The sequence below is a fragment of the Phocoena phocoena genome, chromosome 2 (assembly GCF_963924675.1).
Source record: "Phocoena phocoena chromosome 2, mPhoPho1.1, whole genome shotgun sequence".
NCBI classification, from domain to species: Eukaryota; Metazoa; Chordata; class Mammalia; order Artiodactyla; family Phocoenidae; genus Phocoena; species Phocoena phocoena.
This window is the reverse complement of record NC_089220.1, coordinates 51,441,752-51,458,167: the sequence shown is the minus strand read 5'-3', so window position 1 is coordinate 51,458,167 and position 16,416 is coordinate 51,441,752.

Sequence of the window (16,416 nt, the reverse complement as noted above, 5' to 3'; positions counted from 1 at the left end):
AAGTGTCACTAAATACTAATTTTAAATGATTTTATGTTCTTGTACATTTTTATTGATGAATGTGTCAAAAGGATGGAAGTTCTGAATAATCGTACAAACTTCACTGCATTACAAACAAAAGCTAATAGAGAACTTTATAAAGCAAAGAGATTAAATGTCAGCTTTCCTCTGTCAGCAATGGATCTCTGGTTTGAACATGTCTGATATCTAAGTGTTGTGACCCATGCCACAGGCTTTGCTCTTATTTGGTATGTTTGGTGTATTACAAATATTTCAAATTAAAAAAGTAATATATTGTATATAAGAAACAAACAAACATTTCCCGTACTTGCCACTAAAGAAATTTATGCTCTTTTGTTGTTCTTGTAGTTTTTGTTGTTTGCTTACTTTTTGCTCGTAGAAAATGAGAACTCTGAAGTTTTTCTGCACTCCACTGTCATTACCAGAAATTTTTGGCAGATGAAAAGAGATGCAAATAATTATCATAATGTGTTAGATAGCTTTATTTTTATTTCGTTGTTCAATTTTAATTATTTAATTAATCTATTTTTATTCAGGTAATATTGGTTTATAACATTATATGTTTCATGTTTACAACACTATATTTCTAACTCTATGTACCCTGCAACATGCTCGCCACCAAAAATCTAGTTGACCTCCTTTACCCATTTTGCCCTCTCACCCACCCCTTCCCCTCTGATAACGACTACTCTGTTCTCTGTATCTATGTATATGTTTTTGTTTGGTTTGATTCGTTCATTTATTTTGTCTTTGTTTTTTATATTCCACATATGACTGAAATCATATGATTTTTGTTTTTCTGAACCTGATTTAATTCACAGCATAATACCCTCATGGTTCATCCATGTTGTCACAAATGGCTATCCCACATCTCTTTTATCTTTCTATAGATGGACACTTAGGTTGTTTCCATATCTTGGCTATTATAAATAATGCTGTGATGTACATAGGATTGCATATATCTTTTTAAATTAGTGTTTTTCTGTTCTTTGGAAAAATACCCAGAAGTAGGATAGCTGGATCATATGGTAGTTCTTAATTTTTTGAGGAATCTCCATATTTTTTATTAAAAAAATGTTATTGGAGTATAGTTGATTTACAATATTGTGTTAGTTTCAGATGTACAGCAAAGTGAATCAGTTATAAATATACATATATCCACTCTTTTTTAGATTCTTTTCCCATATAGGTTATTACAGAATATTGAGTAGAGTTACCTGTTCTATACAGTAGGTCCTTATTAGTTATCTATTTTATATATAATAGTGTGTATATTATATATAAATAATCTCCCAATTTATCCCTTCCCACACTTTTCCCCCTGTTAACCATAAGTTTGTTTTCTACATTCCATTTTGTTTTCTCTAGTGGCTGGACCAGTTTATGTTCCCACTAACAGTGTATGAGGGTTCCCTTTCCTCCATATCCTTGCCAATGTTTGTTATTTCTTGCCTTTTTGATAATAGCCATTCTAACAGGTGTGAGGTGACATCTTATTGTGGTTTTGATTTACATTTCCCTAATAATTCATGATGTTGAACATCTTTTCATGTACCTGTTGACCATCTGTATGTCTTCTTTGGAAAAATGTCTATTCACTCTTCAATCCACTTTTTCAGTTGTTTTTTCTTCTTGTTATTGAGTTGTATGAGTTCTTTATATATTTTGGATATTAACACCTTATCAGATATATCATTTGAAAATATTCTCTCCCATTTGGTAAGTTGTATTTTTGTTTTGTTGATGGTTGATTTTGTTATTCAGAAGATTTTTAGTTTAATGTAGTCCCATTTGTTTAGTTTTGCTTTCGTTTACCTTGCCTGGGGGGACCTAAATAGAAAGATACTACTAAGATTGATGTTAAAGTGTGCAATGCCTATGTTTTCTTCTAAGAGTATTATGGTTTCAGGTCTTACATTCAAGTCTTAATCCATTTTGAGTTATTTTTTGATATGGTATAAGATAATGGTCTAGTTTTATTTATTTATTTTTTGCATGAGGCTGTTCAGTTTTCCCAACACCATTTATGGAACAGAATATCCTTTCTCCACTATGTGTTCTTTGCTCCTTTGTCATATATTAATTGTCCATATATGTATGGGTTTATTTCTAGGATCTCAGTCCTGTTTCATTGATCTATGTCTATGTTTTTCTTCCAATACCATACTCTTTGGATTACTATGGATTTGTAATATAGTTTGAAATCAGGGAATATAACATGCCAGCTTTGTTCTTTTTTCTCAGGATTGCTTTGGCCATCCAGGGTCTTTTGTATTTCCATATAAATTTTAGAATTTTTTGTTCTATTTCTGTGTAAAATGTCCTTGGATTTTTATAGGGATTGTATTGAATCTGTAGATTGCTTTAGGTAATATGGACATTTTAACAATGTTAATTCTTCCAATCCATGAGCACAGGATATATTTCCATTTATCTGTGTCTTCTTCAATTTCTTTCAATGGTGTCTTATAGCTTTCAGTATACAGGTCTTTCATCTACTTGGTTAAATTTATTCCTAGGTCTTTTTCTTTCTTTTGTGATTGTGAATGGAATTGTTTTCTTAATTTGTCTTTCTGTCATCTTATTATTAACATATAGAAATGCAACCCATTTTTGTGTTGATTGTATATCCTGCAACTTTACTGTATTAGTTTATTATTTCTAATAGTTTTTTGGTGGATTCTTTAAGGTTTTATATATATATAATTATGTCATATGCAAATAGTGACAATTTTGCTTCTTCCTTTCCAATTTGGGTTCCTTTTATAACTTTTTCTTACCTAATTATTTTGGCGAGTACTTCCAATACTTTTAAATAAGAGTGGCAAGAGTGGACATTCTTGTGTTGTTCCTGATTTGAGAGGAATAGTTTTCAGTTTTTCACCACTGAGTATGATGTTAGCTATGTGTTTGTCATATATGGCCTTTATTATGTTGACGTATGTTCCTTCTTTACCCAGTTTTTCCATAAATGGGTATTAAATCTTATCAAATACTTTGTCTATTGAGATAACCATATGGTTTTTAGCCTTCATTTTGTTAACATAATGTATCATGTTGATTGATTTGTAGATGTTCAACCGTCCTTGCATCCCTGGAATAAATTTCACTTAATCATGGTGTGTGATCCTTTTAATGCTTTGTTTTATTTAGTTTGCTAATATTTTGTTGATGATTTTTGCATCTATGTTCATCAGGGGTATTGGCTTATAATTTTCTTTTTTTGTGGTGTCTTTGTCTGGTTTTGGTGTCAGGGTAATGCTAGCCTCATAATATGAGTTTAAAATCATTCCCTGTGCTTCAATTTTTTGGAAGAGTTTGAGAAAGATAGGTATTAAATCTTCTTTGAATGTTTGGTAGAATTTACCTGTGAAGTCGTTTGGTCCTGGACTTTTGTTTTTTTGGAGCTTTTTGATTACTGTTTTAATCTCTCTACTAGTGATCGGTCTATTCAGATTTTCTATTTCTTCAGTCTTGGAAAGTTGTATGATTCTAAGAACTTGTCCATTTTGTTGAGGCTTTCCAATTTGTTGGCATATTGCTGTTCATGATATCCTCTTATAATCCTTTGCATGTCTATATATCTGCTGTTATTTCTCCTATTTTATTTGTGATTTTGTTTATCAGAGCCTTCTTTCGTTTTTTTTACTTAGTCTAGCTAAATGTGTGTTGATTTTGCTTTAGACAGGTTTGTTTTTAAATATGTTCCCAACACTAGTGAAAAGTTTAACTTTACAAAAGTAGCTCTCTTAATATATCTTTTAATATATGTGGCTGTATCTGTCACAATTATAAATTATGAAAAGTTATTATCTGTTTATGTTATAATATTTTACCTATAGGTATTTTATCACATTCTATTAAATATGAAGTATTTGATATAAAATGTTTTTAAACTCAAATAATGAATTTTAATTATGAATATTTTAAATGCTAAACAAACCAGAATTTGACCATCTAGAAGTATATTGTTTTTCTAAGCACTGAAAGAATACAAGTGTTTTATAATGCTTCCAACACAAAATTTACTTGAATAGCATCTATTCTCCACTCCAATTTCTTTTCATATCAAAGCTAGAGTATGTTTTACAAATCAGATATGATCATGTCACCACTTCACCCTACATAAATTATTCGATAGCTTTGATAACTCTTAGGATACAGGCCAAAAGTCTTAACATATACATCAGGATCCTTCATGATATTTTTATGTCCACCTTGTTTCACTCCAAACCTTTATATTCCAGCTACACTGACCTTTCAGCTCTAGCATTGCTACAGTTCTTTCTGACTCAGGTAATTATCAGTGCTATTCTTTCTGTCTGGACCTTTCCATCAACCAGATCCTCCTCTATCTTTTACTAAGCAAATATCATTCACTCGGCCTTCAGATCTTAAATGTTACTTTCTAAAGAAGCCCTTACCCTTCCTGCCCTCTACACTTCCCCACTCTGTGTCTAGGTTATGTCTCTCTGTCATATGCTCCTATGCTCCTGTAATTTTTTCTTGGCACATAATTTTTTATTAAATATTTATTTGTATTTTTATTCCTATGTCTACCTCCAGTATCTACTGCTACTACAGTGTTATCATACATTATAAGTATTTAATAAGTGTGTTGAAAATATAAATGAATGGATTTAACTTATTCAAATTAATATCCTATATGCTCTGATTAAGTTGACAGGGTCATTACAAATAGATAATTTTCATTCCATCTTACCATTTTTACTCCACTAACCTGCCTTTGTCAAGATTCTTTTTCCATTAAAAATTGCAGTGATATGATGTTTAATAAAGATGAGATGAAATGCTTTGATTCAGAGGAAGAGCAATATATAAAAGAGAAAAAAAAGAGAAATGGCTATCTCATCACCCCATGCTGCAACATTAATTTCTGTATGTTGCCAATTAAATATTTTCAGCCTGTATATATGGGTGTAAGTATTTGTGCAATAGGCTAATAGTTCTCAAATCAAAATAGGTGCTGCCTTATGAAAACTGGACCCTGCTCAGCTTAAGCAAAATTTGCTTGTTGATGAAAATTGTTATTACTATGATAATAATACCACTATTACCCCTGCTGCTACAGATGCTGCCTGTACTATTATACTGAGATTTTCTAAGCACAGCAAAAGGTAGCTACTCAGAATTAGATTGAACTACTTAGGAAAGTAAGCAGTTAATTGAGGTTTTCTCCCTCATTGAAACCATAAATTAAAAGAGAACAAAAATACATAATTTCAAAAGATATCAGACAGCTGTCAGAAATATTTTATATTCAAAGGTATATTCCATTTGCAGGTATCACCACAGTACTTTCCCAAGAACAGGAAGAGGATCTTGAATCTATTTCGATTCTCTAATAAAGGGCATTTTCTCTATGATATAATGGCAATTATTTCTTAACACTGGTGGACATAATTTAGATGGTCATGCTTTAATAAGGTTTTTTTTTCCCTTGTTACCATCTATTTTCGCTAATGTCCTTGGCACTGGAGATTTTTAGAGTTTTCACCAAGCTCTCGTCCATTAGTGATACATGATGAGATTTATGTGAAAAATTCCATTAATATTAATGAGATTAGCTCTCATAACTCTGATGTTATTGCTGATAGAGTAGATTCTAGAAACAGTAAAATTCTGTACATTAATTAGAAATTAAATAGCATTACTTTGTCAAGTATATGAATACCTAAAATAGTTAAGTAATTAATATATGAGTATTTAGTCAAAGTCATGTAAATTCTAATAATTATGATAATAAAGAATTTCAATCAGTTACCATTTCATTCTGACGACTCTTTTTCTTTTAAGCCAACTGCTGTGAGCAATGTGTATGAACAATACCCAACAATATGGCTTGGCTGGATGTTGTGTGGAGGACTGGTTATCACTGAAACATCTTTATTTGCATGTTATGGGTCTGATTAGAATGCACATGCTACTGTATCTCTTCATGCCTGCTGTTTCATATTCATGTGAAATCTTCCTTGGCTACTCAGCACCCTCAATTCTGAACTTACGTATATTATTTGATATTGATGTTTTTTCTCCTCGCACAATTCGAATGATTTTCTCAGAAAAATAATAGATATGGAAATGGCCACTACAGCATTTGTCATTCCTTTATCATTTATTTATCATATTTTCAATAAACATTTATTGAGCATTTATTATTTATTAGTAAGTGCCAGAGATATAAAGATAATGAAATTTATCTCTGTCCTAAAGGAATCACAGTCTACCAATAAACATAGACATGCAAAGTAGCAATGCAAATATATAATGGTGATTATGTATAATGCATTATGGTAGCACAGAGAGGAGTAACTCCCTGAACTTTTGGAGCAGACAATGTAAATGATCTGGAGAGGGTAGCAATAGAAGAAAAAGGAATTCCTCTACATTCTTTTATTCTAATTAGCTGGTTCTTGGGAGCAATAAGTACTTCAATATCCACATTTGAGATTTAATCAGGTAAAAACCAAAAAGTTGATATTGTTCTTTTAACTATATCATGCAACATTTTAATTATTAACTTTTTGTATAGACAAGAGAAGTTGGATAGATTGAAAACAGCAAAGAGGGTCTCCCTGGGACTGCTTAAGGAGAGTAGAGGATGGATCTGGTGATCAGGTTGAGGTCATTGTTTCTTAGCCTTGTAACTCACCTTCATACTGTTAGGCTTATCCCCATTCCAAATCCCTACCTCTTGTCTCTCACACTGCCTTTCCATTAGTCTTCTGATAAAATGAATATCCAAGCATGACACCTCTGTCTAAAACCTCCTTCTCACTCCTCACAGCAAAACTCAGGTAACTTGCAAGGCCTACCAGATCTTCAAATTCCATACCCTGCCACTACTTCCAGGCTTCATTACCCTCTGGTTCCAACTCACACCTTGCATTACATCAAACAGAATCCCTCACAGTTACCTGACCCTTCCATTCTTTTTCATGTGGATGTCTGTGCAATAAAAGCTGCTTTCTCTAACTCAGCTTTGGTTTTCCTTGTGAAAGTTCATTCTGCCTTCTAAAACCAGTTCAAAGGCCACTGTATTAGTTTTCTATTGCTGATGTAATACATTACCCCAAACTCAGTGGCTTAAAACAACACAAGTTTATTATTTTGCAGTTCTGGAGGTCAGAAATCTGAAATAGGTCTTATGGGACTAAAATTAAGGTTTCAGAAGGGCTGTATTCCATCGGGAAACTCTAGGAGACAATATGTCCTATGGCCTTTTCCATTTTCTCAGGGTTACCTGTATTCCTTGATACATGGCCCTTCCTCCATCTTCAAGTTGAAGTGTAGCATCTTCAAATTGGGCCCACTGGGATAATCCAGATTAATCTTCCCAACCCTAGATCTTTAACTTAATCACATCTGCAGAGTTCCTTTTGCCATGTAAGGTAACATATTCACAAGTTTGCAGGATTAAGATACAGATATCTTGGGGTATTATTTTTCCTACCATCTCTGGTAGAGAAGTCACCATCTCTGTAAAGATTCATATCATCTCCATGCCCCCACCTAGGGTTAATTTTTACCATTTCATATGTATTAGTCAGCCCAGGCTGCCCTAACAAAATACCAGGTGGCTTAAACAACAGAAATTTGTTTTTCACAGTTCTGGGTGCTGGAAGTCCGAGATCAGGGTGCCAGCATGGCCAGGTTCTAGTGAGAGCTTTCTTCCTGGTTTTCACTTTCTTGCTGTGTCCTCACATGGTAAAGAGGGACCTCTAGTGTCTCTTCCTCTTATAAGGGCACCAGTTCTACTAGATCAGTTCTATGCTTATGACCTCATTTAACCTTAATCAACTCCTTAAAGACTGTATCTTCAGTAAGTCACATGAGGGATAAGGGCTCTCAGAATCATGTACATATGAATCATTACTTTGCCATAATTAACTGTTTTCACATCTTCCTTGGTTAGATTTGGAGATTGTTAAAGATAAGTTACATGCCTTTTCAGTACTATAAGACTAGTGCCTCAAAACTAACAAATGTTTATCTAACCAAAAATGTTTGATTTAGGGTAGAAAAATCAACTCAGCTATCCTTTCAGAATATAAAGTTAACTGCATGTCAATTAACAGGAGAAATTGCCAACACAGACCATAAGGCAGGCTGTGGTCTGTGACAGCCATGGTAATGGGAAGACCACCAGTGGTGCATATACTTAGTTAAAATTTACCCATGTCCATTGCCCCTAAATATCTCGGATATTTCTACAGATCTCTTTCATCTGTCAAAATAACAAATGACAAAATAATAGTGAAAACTGCCATAAAAGAGCAAAAGGAAAAATCTTATGATCCAAAATGAATAACATTTTAACTGACCTTCTAGGTAATTGCATTTATCAGAAATCATTTGGAATTACAAACCTTCACATGTTGATCTCAATTATGTTTTCCCCACTAAATTCACTTCAGAACTTTAGAATGTATGATAAATTCAATGTCATAGATATAAGTGCCTTAATGAACAATTTAATGAACAATTTCAAGAATATGCTAAAGTGTTTTACTTGATTTTATTAAGTAATGTATAAGTAGAAATGAAATTATAGCACTAAATTGATATTGAAAGTAGTGCTTCTTATTTATATCTGTTAGTAGTCATAAGGTGTTTCATCTTATTAACTTCTTTCAATGGACCACATTTAATTCAGAATCAGAAACAAGATTTAATTTTTTTTTATCTTATTCAGAGCCAGAACTAGAAAAAGTTATATGATTAGAGAGATCTTCTGTGAGAGATTTGTATTATAATACTATATTTGTTTTTATTTGTGGTATTTGAGAAGAATAAAGCTATAAGTTGCTTATTCTCCCAATTCATGATCATATCCATGATCATATTTCATACAGGATAAAGCTCATGCCAATGTAAACAGAAGATCAGTAGGGAGGAAATATTGCTCAGGTATGATATACAGAACACTGGCCAGATACTTAAAATCCAATGGAGGGGGACCTTCAAGATGGTGGAGGAGTAAGATGTAGAGATCACCTTCCTCCCCACAAATACATCAAAAACACATCTACATGTGGAACAGTTCCTACAGAACACTTTATGAATGTTGGCAGAACATTCTTACCAAAAGGAAAGAAACTCCCCACACACCTGGGTCGGGCAAAAGAAAAAAGAAAAAAACAGAGGCAAAGGAATAGGGATGGGACCTGCACCTCTGGGAGGGAGCTGTGAAGGAGGAAACGTTTCCACACACTAGGAAGCCCCTTCACTGGTGGAGATGGGGTGGAGGGGGAAGTTTTGGAGCCACGGAGGAGAGCACAGAAACAGGGGTGCAGAGGGCAAAGCAGAGAGAGTCCCGCACAGAGGATCTGTTCTGACCAGCACACACCAGCCTGAGAGACTTGTCTGCTCACCCGCCAGGGAAGGTGGGAACTGGGAGCTCAGGCTCGGGCTTCAGAGGTCAGACCCCAGGGAGAGGACAGGTTAGCTGCATGAAAACAACCTGAAGGGTGCTAGTGCACCACTGGGAGCTGGGAGGGAGACCGGGAAAAAGTCTGGACCTTACTAAGGAGCAAGAGACAATTATTTTGGGGTGCACAAAGAGAGGGGATTCAGAGCACTGTCTAAACTAGCTACAAAGATGGTGAGAGCCGCAGCTATCGGCTCGGACAACAGTGACGGGAATGAAATGCTAACGCTGCTGCTGTAGCCACAAAGAATCCTGTGTGCAAGCACAGGTCACTATCCACAATCCCCCGAGAGCCTGTGCAGCACGCCACTGCCAGGATCCCGTCATCCAGGGACAACTTCCCCGGGAGAACACACGGTGCACCACATGCTGTTGCAACATCATGCTGGCCTCTGCCATGCAGGCTCACCCCGCATTCCAATTATAGCTACTGTACCCCTCCCTCTCCCTGGCTTGAGTGAGCCAGAGCTCCCTAATCAGCTGCTGCTTTAACCCCATCCTGTCTGGGCAGGAACAAATGCCTGAGGGCGACCTACACACAGAGGTGGGGCCAAAACCAAAGCTGAACTCCAGGAGCTGTGCCAGCAAAGAAGAGAAAGGGAAATTTCTCCATGCAGCCTCAGGAGGAGTGGATTAAATCCCCACAATCAATTTGATGTACCCTGCATCTGTGGAATATGTGAATAGACAACAAATCATCCCAAAATTGAGGCAGTGGGCATTGGGAACAACTGTAGACTTGGGATTTGCTGTCTGCAACTGATTTGTTTCTGATGTTTATGTTTATCTTAGTTTCATTTTTAGCATGTGTTATCATTGGTGGATTTGTTTATTGATTTGGTTGCTCTCTTCTTTTTTTTATTACTGTTATTTCTTTTATTTTTATTTTAATAATTTTTAAAATTACTTTTATAAAATTTTTTCTTTCTTTTTTTCTGCCTTCTGAGCTGTGTGGCTGACAGGGTATTGGTGCTCTGGCTGGGTGTCAGGCCTCTGAGGTGGGAGATTCAAGTTCAGGACATTGGACCACCAGAGACTTCCCAGACCCACATAATACCAATCAGTGAGAGCTCACCCAGAGATCTTCACCTGAACACTAAGACCCCGGTCCACCCAATGGCCAGCAACCTCTGTGCTGGATGCCACATGCCAAACAATTAGCAAGACAGGAACACAACCCCAACCAGAGGCTGCCTAAAATCACACTAAGTTCACAGACACACCAAAACACCAAACCGGACGTGACCATGTCCACCAGAAAGACAAAATACAGCCCTAGCCACCAGAACAGAGACACCAGTCCTCTCCACCAGGAAGCCTACACAAGCCACTGAACCAACCTCACCCACTGGGGGAAGACACCAAAAACAACGGGAACTACGAACCTGCAGCCTGTGAAAAGGAGACCCCCAAACACAGTTAAGTTAAACAAAATGAGAAGACAGAGAAATATGCAGCAGATGAAGGAGCAAGATAAAAACCCACCAGACCAAACAAATGAAGAGGAAATAGGCAGTCTACCTGAAAAAGAACTCAGAGTAATGATAGTAAAGATGATCCAAAATACTGGAAATACAATGGAGAAAATAAAAGAAACATTTAACAAGGACCTAGAAGAACTACAGAGCACACAAACAATGATGAACAACACAATAAATGAAATTAAAAATTCTCTAGAAGGAATCAACTACAGAATAACTGAGGCAGAAGAACGGATAAGTGACCTGGAAGATAAAATAGTGGAAATAACTACCACAGAGCAGAATAAAGAGAAAAGAATGAAAAGAATTGAGGACAGTCTCAGAGACATCTGAAACAATATGAAATGTACCAACAGTCAAATTATAGGAGACCCAGGAAAAGAGAAAAAGAAAGGGTCCGAGAAAATATTTGAAGAGATTATTGTTGAAAACTCCCCTCACATGGGAAACGAAATAGCCAATCAAGTCCAGGAATCACAGTGAGTCCCATACAGGATAAATCCAAGGAGAAATACACCAAGACACATATCAATCAAACTATCAAAAATTAAATACAAAGAAAAAATTAAAAGCATCAAGGGAAAAGCAAAAAATAACATACAAGGGAAGCCCCATAAAGTTAACAGCTGATCTTTCAGCAGAAATTCTGCAAGCCAGAAGGGAGTAGCAGGACATATCTAAAGAGCTGAAAGGGAAAAAACTACAATGAAGATTATTCTACCCAGCAAGGACCTCATTCAGATTCAAGGGAGAAATAAAGGCTTTACAGAAAAGCAAAAGTTAAGAGAATTCAGCACCACCAAACCAGATTTACAAGAAATGCTAAAGGAAATTTTCTAGGCAGGAAACACAAAGAGAAGGAAAAGACCTAAAAAAGAAACTGAAAACAATTAAGAAAATGGTAATAAGAACATACATACAGATAATTACCTTAAATGTCAAAGGATTAGATGCTCCAACCAAAAGGCATAGACTGGCTGAATGGATCCCAAAACAAGACCCCTATATATGCTGTCTACAAGAGACCCACTTCAGACATAGAGACACATACAGACTGAAAGTGAGGGGATAGAAAATGATATTCCATGCAAAAGTAAATCAGCAAAAAGCTGGAGTAGAAATACTCATATCAGACAAAATAAACTTTAAAATAAAGACGGTTACAAGAGGCAAATAAGGACACAGTATAATGATCAAGGGATCAATCCAAGAAGAAGATATAGCAATTGTAACTCTTTATTCACCCAACATAGGGCACCTCAATACACAAGGCAAATGGTAACAGCCATAAAAGGGGGAATCAACAGTAACAAAATAATAGTAGGGAACTTTAACACCCCACTTTCACCAATGGACAGATTATCCAAAATGAAAATAAATAAGGAAACACAAGCTTTAAATGACACATTAAACAAGATGGACTTAATTGATATTTATAGGACATTCCATCCAAAAACAACAGAATACACTGTCTTCTTAAGTTCTCATGCAACATTCTCCAGGATAGACCTTATCTTGGGTCACAAGTCAAGCCTTGGTAAATTTAAGAGAACTGAAATCATATCAAGTATCTTTCCTGATAACAACACAATGAGACTAGATATCAAGTACAGGGAAAAAACTGTAAAAAATACAAACACATGGAGGCTAAGCAATACGCTGGTAAATAACCAAAAGATCACTGAAGAAATAAAATAGGAAATCAAAAAATACCTAGAAACAAATGACAATGAAAATACAATGACCTAAAACCTATAGAAAGTAGCAAAAGCAATTCTAACAGAGAAGTATGTTGCAATAAAATCCTACCTCAAAAAACAAGAAAAATCTCAAATAACCAGCTTAACCTTACACCTAAATTAATTAGAGAAAGAAGAAGAACCAAAAACTCTAAAGTTAGCAGAAGGAAAGAAGCCACAAAGATCAGATCAGAAATAAATGAAAAAGAAATGAAGGAAACAATAGCAAAGATCAATAAAACTAAAAGCTGGTTTTTGAGATGATAAAAAAAATGATAAACCAATAGCCAGACTCATCAAGAAAAAAAGGGAAAAAAATCAATAGAATTAGAAATTAAAAGGGAGAAGTAACAACTGACACTGCAGAAATAAAAAGGATCATGAGGGATTACTACAAGCAACTCTATGCAAATAAAATGGACAACCTGGAAGAAACGGACAAATTTTTAGAAAAGCACAACCCTCCGAGATTGAACTAGGAAGAAAGAGAGGATATAAACCAATCAATCACAAGCACTGAAATTAAAAATGTGATTAAAACTCTTCCAACAAACAAAAGCTCAGGAACAGATGGCTTCACAGGCAAATTCTATCAAACATTGAGGGAAGAGTTAACACCTGTCCTTCTCAAACTCTTCCAAAATATATCAGAGGGAGGAACATTGCCAAACAGATGCTACAAGGCCACCATCACCTTGACACCAAAACCAGACAAAGATGTCACAAAGAAAGAAAGCTACAGGCCAATATCCCTGATGAACATCGATGCAAAAATCCTCAACAAAATACTAACAAACAGAATCCAACAGCACATTAAAAGGACCACACACCATCACCAAGTGGGGTTTATCCCAGTAATGCAAGGATTCTTCAATATACGCAAATCAATCAATGTGATACACCATATTAACAAATTGAAGGAGAAACACCCTATGATTATCTCAATAGATGCAGAAAAGTCTTTTGACAAAATTCAACACCCATTGATGATAAAAACCCTGCAGAAAGTAGGCATAGAGGGAACTTTCCTCAACATAATAAAGACCATATATGACAAACACAGCCAACATCGTCCTCAATGGTGAAAAACTGAAACCATTTCCTCTAAGATCAGGAACAAGACAAGGTTGCCCACTCTCACCACTATTATTCAAGATAGTTTTGGAAGTTTCAGCCACAGCAATAACAGAAGAAAAGGAAATAAAAGGCATCCAAATCGGAAAAGAAGAAGTAAAACTGTCACTGTTTGCAGATGGCATGATTCTATACATAGAGAATCCTAAAGATGCTATCAGAAAGCTACTTGAGCTATTCAATGAATTTGATGAAGTAACAGGATGCAAAATTAATGCACAGAAATCTCTTGCATTCCTATACACTATCAACAAAAGATCAGAAAGAGAAATTAAGGACACACTCTCATTTGTCACTGCAACAAAAAGAATAAAATACCCAGGAATAAACCTACCTAAGGAGACAGAAGACCTGTATGCAGGGAAACTATAAGACACTGATGAAAGAAATTAAATCAATACAAACAGATGGAGAGATATACCATGTTCTTGGATTAGAAGAATCAACATTGTGAAAATGACTATACTACCCAAAGAAATGTACAGATTCAGTGCAATCCCTGTCAAACTACCAGTGGCATTTTTCACAGAACCAGAACAAAAAATTACACAATTTGTATGGAAACAGAAAAGACCCTGAATAGCCAAAGCCATCTTGAGATAGAAAAGTGGAGCTGCAGGAATCAGGCTCCCTGACTTCAGACTATACTACAAAGCTACAGTAATCAAGACAGTATGGTACTGGCACAAAAACATAAATATAGATCAATGGACAGGATAGAAAGCCCAGAGATAAACCCACACACATATGGTCACCTTATCTTTGATAAAGGAGGAAGGAATGTACAGTGGAGAAAAGACAGCCTCTTCAGTAAGTGGTGCTGGCAAAACTGGACAGCTACATGCAAAAGAATGAAATTAGAACACTCCCTAACACCATACACAAAAATAAACTCAAAATGGATTAAAGACCAAAATGTAAGGCCAGACACTATAAAACTCAGAGGAAAACATAGACAGAACACTCTACGACATAAATCACAGCAAGATCCTTTTTGACCCACCTCCTAGAGAAATGGAAATAAAAACAAAAATAAACAAATGGGACCTAATGAAACTTCAAAGGTATTGCACAGCAAAGGAAGCCATAAACAAGATGCAAAGACAACCCTCAGAATGGTAGAAAATATTTGCTAGCGAAGCAGCTGACAAAGGATTAATCTACAAAATATATAAGTAGCTCATGCAGCTCAATATCAAAAAAACAATCAACCCAATCAAAAAATGGACAGAACACCTAAATAGACATTTCTCCAAAGGAAATATACAGATTGCTAATAAACACATGAAAGGATGCTCAACATCACTAATCATTAGAGAAATGCAAATCAAAACTACAATGAGGTATCACCTCACACCAGTCAGGATGGCCATCACCAAAAAATCTACAAACAATAAATGCTGGAGAGGATGTGGAGAAAAGGGAACCCTCTTTCACTGTTGGTGGGAATGTAAATTGATACAGCCACTATGGAGAACAGTATGGAGGATCCTGACAAACTAAAAATAGAACTACCACACGACCCAGCAATCCCACTACGGGACATATACCCTGAGAAAACCTTAATTCAAAAAGACACATTCTCCCCAGTGTTCGTTGCAGCACTATTTACAATAGCCAGGACATAGAAACAACCTAAGTGTCCATCGACAGATGAATGGATAAAGAAGAGATGGCAATATATACAATGGAATATTCCTCAGCCATAAAAAGAAGCGAAATTGAGTTATTTGTAGTGAGGGGGGATTGACATAGAGTGTGTCATACAGAGTGAAGTAAGTCAGAAAGAGAAAAACAAATACCGTATGCCAACACATATATATGGAATCTTAAAAAAAAAAAAAAAAAAAGCTTCTGACGAACCTAGGGGCAGGACAGTAATAAAGGCACAGATGTAGAGAATGGACTTGAGGACACAGGAAGGGGGAAGCGTAGTTGGGACGAAGTGAGTGCGTAGCATTGACATATATATACTACCAAATGTAAAATAGATAGCTAGTGGGAAGAAGCTGCATAGAAGAGGGAGATCAGTTCAGTGCTTTGTGACCACCTAGAGGGGTGGGATAGGGAGGGTGGGAGGGAGACCATGATGGAGGGCATATGGGGATATATGTATATATATAGCTGATTCACTTTTTTATACAGTAGAAATGAACACAACAATGTAAAGAAATTATACTCCAATTAAGATGTTAAAAATTATTCAATGGAAAAAATCATACATTTACACTGTTTCATCAGTTCTAAAGTATATACCTGTGGGTACTTATTGATTAAATTATATCTAAATGCAATTTTTTCAGATAAGATAATTTTTCACAATAAGGATATTGTGGCTTAGGGAATGTGTTAGTTTGTGGTTTACAGAAGTTAGTAAATGGTTTATAAATGCTGGGTCCAATAATGGAAGACATTATCAGCCCTGTTAAGAAGGGTATATTCAGTTCTTGACCAGAATCTGAGATTCAGTTTCTACTGTTAAATTGTTCCCTACTTCCCCTGTTCCCCGTCCCAAATTTCTGAAAATGTATAGATTCCTGATCAGTTCACTGATGACAGATTATTTGACAGATATTTATATGACAGATTA